The following is a 7,874-nucleotide window of genomic DNA, read 5'->3' as shown; positions in this document are numbered from 1 at the left end:
GCCTCCCGCCCTCGGCCCAGGCCGGCTCGGGGTCAGGTCCCCGGCGCCGACGACGAGGGCTGAGGCATGTGCACGCGCCGCCCGGCTGCCAGGCGGGCTCTCGGCTCTGGGAAGCGCCCCCTCCCGCCGCTTCCCGCCGGACTTCGGCGGGACACGCTGTCCTCCAGGGTCAGGGACTGACTGGACTCCCCGCTCCCGCCCTCCTCCTTCCTCCCCTCCAGCCCTGGGAGTTTCCCCAAGCTCTTTTGCCCAGAGTGGAGCTCGCAGGCAGCCTCACGGCCAAATACCGGGACTGGCTAGAAGAAGCTGTTCCGTACTGAGTGTACCCAGATCCCTTCTGTCTCGCTTTTGTCTGGAGAGGTTGAGAAATGAATCTACTAGCTTACTGCAAAAGTTTCGCAACAATACCAGTGGGGTGTAGGTTGTAGCCGTATTGCTCTAAGGACATAGGCAGTGTTACTGCATAAGGGGTGCTCGTGCACCCCCAGAGAGCACTGGTGCACCCTGACAGCCACCGCTCCTGGGCAGGGGGGGGCACGCGAGAGTGCTGGTGACCCCCTTGAGAGCACTGGCACCAGGAGAAGCAGTCTCCCCATAGCCTACTGCGCTCACCCACAAGTGCCAGCAGCCCACCGCTGCCACTTACGGGTTGGCGGGATCAGCCGCCCCCATCCTGGTCACTGACTGTCCACCGAGGGTGCAAGTGCCCCCCACCCCCCAGACTCAGGAGGCACCAGTCGCCCAAGGACATAGGCAGACAAGGTTCTTTGGGTGAACCTGATCTCTTTTATTCAACCAACTTAAATAGTTGGGGGGAAAAATTTCTTAGCAAGCTGTCGGGTTTCAAAACCCTTCGTCGGGCTGAGGAAGCCTCTGCAGTTGGTGTGCGCTTCATGAGCAGCTATCAAAACTATAAATAAAAGCAAACCCATGACTTAATAAATAAATAAATAAATGTATGTATCTCCTATCCAATACAGAATTATAACTAAAATAAATCAGATTACCATACTGCTTGCTATGACTCATCCTTAGATGTACAAAGTAAACCTTTACAACAACAACAAATCCATTAAGAGTTTCACCTTGAAATACAGCTAAGTTAATTATTTGCCAAAATAGTTTATCTAATAAAACTTAACTGCTTTTTAATGTCCCTGGAATGAACAGAAAAACAGATCACATTGTGGTCTTCTTGAGTTTGTTGTTATTTTACCTATTATAGACCGTGAAGATGTATCTGATGATTTAACATTTTTATCTGAACAGTTGTTTATGGTTAATAAGTTTTTTGAATAAAGGTACAAGTATTCCAAAACGAGCATTTAGTATGAGCTTTAAAAAGTAGCAAAATAATGGCCTAAATGGCATTCTATCGTCTCAGGCCTTTGGCAGGGCAGTCTATCCTGCTTTCTACCCTCAGATACTCTGGAAGATAGGATTTTGGATCAGAATTCAAAATGCCCTTGATAAATTGGAGAAACAGTCTGAAATAAATCGGAAGAAATTAAGTAAAGACAAGTGCAAAGTACTGCATTTAGGATGGAATAATCAAATGAATAAGTACAAATTGGGAAATGACTGACTAGGTCGCAGTGCTGCAGAATATCTAAAGATTATAGTGAATATGACTCAACAGTGTGCTATTGTTGCAAAAAAGTCAATAGCATACTGGATTACATTAAAATGAGTACAGAATGCAGGAAGCCAGCACTGGTGAAACTTTACCTGGAGTTCAGGTTTGGGCACTGCACTTTAAGAAAGATGTGCAAGCATTGGAAAGAGACCAGAAGAAACTGACAAAAACAATCAGAGGCCTGAAAAACATGGCAAAGAAGAAATGGTTAGAAGAGCCAGGATTATTTAGTCTGGAGCAGAGAAGACCTGTGGAAATGTGATAACAATCGTCAAATACAGAAAGGGTTGTTATAAAGAAGATAGCAATCAACTATTCTCTATGTCTACAAGGGAATATGACAAGTACGAATTGTTTTAAATTGTAACACGAGAGAGTTAGCTTGGATATTAGAACATTTTTAAATGAGACTGATTAAGTACTCATTACCTAGCGAGAGTGTGGCATCTCCATCATTAGAATTTTTTAAAATGCAGGATAGACCAAATAGCTATCTGGGATGCTTAAGACACAGATGTTCCCATGTTGACCAGAGGGCTAGACTGTATCAACTCCTGCAATTTTTCCAGCCCTATTTTAATATAAGTCAAAGGAAGGTCAAACATTCTCTTTTTTTTTTTATCATGATTTTTTTACTAAAAAAGATTGCCATAATTTTTGCTGAAGAAATATTTTAAACTACTTCATTTTTAAATCAGTCCTTTTTCCTCACTTTTGGGGGGTTCCTCCACCTAAACAATTCCAAAACACACAAGCTGCATTTTTATATACTCATTCTGATTCTTTCTTACACACAAACTACTTTCAGGGTTTAACAGTAAACTACATTAAGACTCATTTCCATTATTCAGGGTAATCGTTCTGAGCTAAGCAAAGAGTGGCTCTCTTGCCATGCTTTTCAGAAATTCTTCACAATTCATTCAGTCCAAAATATGGGATTGCACACTGCAGTAAAATGATAGGCTTTGGGAACCTTTGAGGGGATGCGTGGACTGACAGTGAGCAGGACTGTTCAAAACTATGCCAACTTGAAAGATTTCATCACCCTGGGAGACATCAGCTGAGTAAAGCACAGTACAGGTGGGACATGCCTTTAGTACAGCTGTTAGTTCTGTCTGCTTTTGGCCCTTTTTCTCAAGCACCACAATGGGACCCAGAGTGCACTATCTGTTGTATTAGATGGAGAATAAAAATCAAAATAGATGATTTTGTAATGTTCCTTGCAGTTTTTTCTCTTGTTCTGACTTTAAGTATAGTTGTTATTTTTTTCCCCTCCTGCAAAAACAAATACTTCTAATCATCTTGGCAAGCAATTCAGACCAGGTGACACCAGAAGCACAATGTAACTTTTGAACTTTGTTCTCACTGAGCATGTCTCAGAGCCATGGGTATTAATGTCAACAGCTGAGGAAAAACACAGCTTTTCAACATTATGTTGTATTACTAAAATGGTTTGCACAATTCTACTAATATTGACAAATAAATACATCAAAGAGTCAGGATTAATTGCTCAAAGCTTTGTTGCTTTCACCATGCATACATCCCAAGTACCTCTCTTGTACTTTGGTCATGATCAGGGATCCAGGTTTTCTGCTCACCATGGAAAAACATGATAAAACCTGGATTTTCTCTTTTTAAGAAGAAAACCCCAGATTTTCTCCTTTAAAGGAGAAAAATGGGGAAACAGTGAGTTTCCCTTTGCATGCTGGCAGAGTTCCAGTCTGAAAAGGGCTGGGGGAGTGAGAGAAGGACAATCAGCAGAGGGCACAGTGTGCATGTGCGCATGTACACATACATATGGCTGCCAGGCAGCCTGGAGAGCAGCTCCCACAGGTAAGTCTGGCAGCAGGAGGAAAGAGGGGTGGGGATTGAGGCCCCCCATAGGGAGGGAGGGAAGGAGTGGGCAGGACTGGGGCTGCTGCCCAACCAGGGTGGTGTGTGGGACTTGGGGCCCAAGGCCAGAATATACAGGCACAGGGCCCCGACAGAGAGTGCGATGGAGCCACAGGGGCTCATCCATGGGGGCAGAGGAGGTAGGGCTGACTCCCTGCCACTGTGCGCCCTCTCAGAGGGTCATAGGGGGCATGTGCCCCCCAGATTTGTGGGTGGGGCAGGGATGGGAGCAGGCTGCCCACTGCAGACTCAGGCTCCATGCCCTGCAGCTCTTCTCCTGGGGCCTCTGTGGCCCAATGGGTGGGAACCAATGCGGCAGAGCGGGGTGAGGAAGCTCAGTGCTGCCGCTGAGAGCTCCATGCCACCATGGCAAGGTGCCCCCTGCCCACCCAGCAGCAACAGGGGTAGCAGTGTGGAGTTGTGCCCTTCACTGCTGCTGGGCGGGCAGGGAGTGCCTCAACATGCCAGCATGGAGCTCTTAGCAGCAGCACCGAGCTTTCTCATCCAGCCCCACTCTGCCCTGCTGCACTGGGTACCACCCACTGGGTTGTGGAGGCCCCGGAGAGAGGTCAGCAGGACAGAGAGCCCAAGTCTGCAGTGGGTAACTCACATCTGCACCCCACTGGTGACAACTGGGGCTCAGGCACTGCTGAGGGGTCAGAGGGCTGTAGGGGGCTGACCCCATAGCCCCGGAAGCTGGGGGCTCCCTCTAGCAGGGCAGAGGGGGCTGTGGGTCAAGAGTGAAGGGCACCAGCAGGGCTGGGGAAGGGCTGTGGGTGGGGCATGAGAGTCACTGGCAGGGTCAGAGAGCTGTGGGTGGGGACTGAGGGGCACCAGCAGGGGTCGGGGGCTGTGGCTTTGGAGTGAGGGGCAATGGCATGGGCAGGGCACCAGGATATCAGGGCTGCTCAGCACCACAAGGTAAAGCGGTTTGGGGTGGGGGGGACAGGTGCAGCTAGACCCACATCCTGGTGAGCAAAGAGGACAGGTGCAGATCTGATTTCTCATGATAAAAAACCCAAAATCAAATACCAAAATTTATATGTATTTAGAATTTATTATAGTAATTGAGGCACTGTTAGGCTTCCAAATTGCTTTAAAATTATAAATGTATCAATAAAATATTGTGTTCAACTAATCCCTACATATGTAGTAGCATTTCATTTTAATCAAGGAAAAACATGGATTTGGGAGGTTTTAATCAGAATTTGCAATTTTTATCTGAGAATTTGTGATTTTTTAAACAGAGAACCAGGATTCCCAGTCATGATGGTATAGGTTTGCCAGAATAACACCCAGACTAGCATTAATAATGCATGTTAGCATTAATTACAGCACAGTTCTCTTCGGGGGTCCATATTAAATGCTCAGGAAGATTGATTAAATACCTCCAGCAAACTGTTTTGAAAAGCAACAAAATATAAGTTTCAGTTTATATTTTGTTGCTTTTCAAAACAGCGCGCACAGTTTTCAGCTATCATTTGGGATTGTTTCATTGTCTTCATCGCCCAAGTATTCCAAACAGGAAGCCTCAAGCAATATACAAGATGTCCAAATAAGGACTAGAAATAAATCACAGTCTTACCAAGTACAACATATACTGCATAAAATGAAATTTAATCACAGGCATGTTTATATCCCTTGGATATGTCAGTTGATACAGATTGGTTCACAAAGATGAAAATACTGGCTAGCTAACTCAGATTAATGTCCAGCTTAGAGATGCAAAATACAGAAGGGGTATTTTAATACTCATTTCTATTGGTTCCAAATAAACAATTTATTATGTAATCTCACTTTTCTTAATTATTCTGAGTAACATTAAACAACTAAACTAATTAAGCAAGATTTTCTTTGTTTCTGCTTATTTTTGCTTTGAAATATGTATGCACATGAAAAATAGTGTGCACACCAAATACCCCATGCTAAAATGATGCTAAGAAAAACATTTTAATTATGCTGACAGGACATTTTAACACATGCATCTGAAGATCAAATACTGATGAGAGGTTCTTGGTCAGCCTTTTAAGTCAACTGCCTGATATCCCTCACCACAAAAGAAACTCCTGCCCAGAAGAGCTTTCCATCTTTTCAATCTTCTGTGAAATATTTAACATCATAACCTGAAGGAAATATGCCTCAACATCCAGCTTGCTACCAGACAACTTTGAGGTAAAAAATACTGTTTCAATTTTTCTCTGTGCCTACCTTGGACACTATGAACTATTCCAAACAAGAGATTTTACCACACCTTAAGCTCTCCTGTAAAATACAAATTTTCATTTCTAGCTAAGAGAACTTTTACAATCTCTGCTCTCTCCTATGCTTGATGAAGGGTGTGTGCGCCTGAAAGCTTGCAGAGAATGCAATAATTTGTTTGCATATATCTAGTTGCTCTAATAAAAGATATCACCTCTTCCATGAGTTTTGATTCCTGATATCTACCTATGTCTTTTCAGTTTGTGGCGCTACATAAATAGTTATAAATAAATTAATAAAAAAAATACTTTCTAAGACAAAATTCATTTATAAGACAAAAATAAAACTAAGAAAATGTATTATCAAAGCTACATTAATATTAAAGTTTAAACTAGATATAGAGCAATCTTTATCAAATTATGACACTATTAATCCAATTATGAAATCAAGATCAAATAATAACATTAGATTGTAGTTAAATCATTAAATTAGTTTAACCTTAGAACATAGGTCACCAGCTATTTGATTAAAAATCTCAATCAAAGAATTTTACCAAAATCAAGAAACTTGGAGCTGGTGAAATATCTCAATATTAAAAATAAATCATTATGCAATGTCTGAACCACAAGCTCTGAGTCAATTATAGAGTCTTGCTGTTAAAACACAGCTTTCTGCTGTAGTTGGCTAATCCTTTCCTCTTCCACTCCATGCCCTCCAACATTACCAACCTGGATGTTAGAAGAGCAGTTTTGATAGGTAAACCTTGATGACTCCTTTTACTAGAAATTAGAGATGACAATCTCAAATTTCATGCGACTTTTAAATATGGACCACAGAATAATATACTTTGATGAGTAATTTTATGAGACAGTAGATTTGGCTGTTAAAATCTGGTTATCTTTCTTCCTGGCACCTGTCCCAAGTGAACATTATAGGTGTTCACATAAACATACAAGGCATGACACTTTCAATTTCACGTTCTAAGTTTAAAGTACATAAAAATGGGCATCTTCCATCTACAAAGAGATAAAAAAGGAAAAATAAGAAGGTGCAAATTCTTTAGGACTCTTGTGGAAATGGAACTGGAATTGAAGTAAAGGGGCTAGATTGATTTTCTGCAGGTACAGTGCCCCTTGCTAATGTACTTTCATCTGGTGCAGGAAGACTTGTCAAAGGTTACTGTTGTCTGTTGGTTGATCTCATGTCTCCCTGTCTCTAAGGTAACTGGCTGTGGAAGTCAGTCTAATAACTTCTTGACCTGAAATGAAGTCTTCTTTGCTTTACCCTTAACTCTTAGTTTACAAACTTGCTTACTCAGCTTTGCAACACTTCAAGATTTTTGGACAAATCAAGTGAGAGGCCCATGCTCGAGTTGTGCAGCTTGATTCAATCAGGTGTAAGTTAGTCCATCTTTAGACAGGAGCAATTTAGAAATGTTCCACTTAAATAAGATTTTTTTTAAATTACCACTGCACCTATGCCATTGTCACAGGTTGGAGCTTAGCTTGATCTTTCCTGTACTTCCTATTTATTGTGATGGGCTTTACCCCCACAATGTATGTGGTGCAGTAAAAGTAAAGCAACAAGGTCCTTGCTCTATGAATAGTTTAAGACCCTTTACAAAATCTCTGTCTTACATGACAATTAAGAAGTTCATTTAGAAGAGGAGAATTAGTAACTATATAATGAAAGATTGGACCACCAATTTTTGCAAATGAAATTATTGGACATATAGAAATCAATTGTTCTCAACATTTCTTGAAAGTAAAACCTACTCCCTCCCAACAGCTTTGTTACAGAAACCAAAAGATAATAGTTGATAAAGGTTTGTGAAAATTCTAATAGAATACTATATGACAAAGCCAAATATTATATAGCTCACCTTGAGTTTCATAGTAGGATCAGAAAACAAATGAAACGGAGATTAACTGAATAATAGAAGTGTCTTAGAGGATATAGTGTGGAGCAGAATAAATTGTAACTAGTAATAGGACAATTCAACGATAATCATTGGTGCAAAAGAACTTAACCTGATGTAAGGCAGTAGACCAAGCAACAATAATGGAAGCAGCAGAAAAGCACTTATAAGGTCTGCACTTGGATTGCAGTGGCTCAAACCAAGTGCAAAACCAGCTGGATGGGTGTC

This window comes from Alligator sinensis, unplaced genomic scaffold, assembly GCF_000455745.1.
Source record: "Alligator sinensis unplaced genomic scaffold, ASM45574v1 scaffold615_1, whole genome shotgun sequence".
In the NCBI taxonomy this organism is placed as follows: Eukaryota; Metazoa; Chordata; order Crocodylia; family Alligatoridae; genus Alligator; species Alligator sinensis.
The sequence above is the reverse complement of the archived record's forward strand: the minus strand, read 5'-3'. Positions refer to the sequence as shown.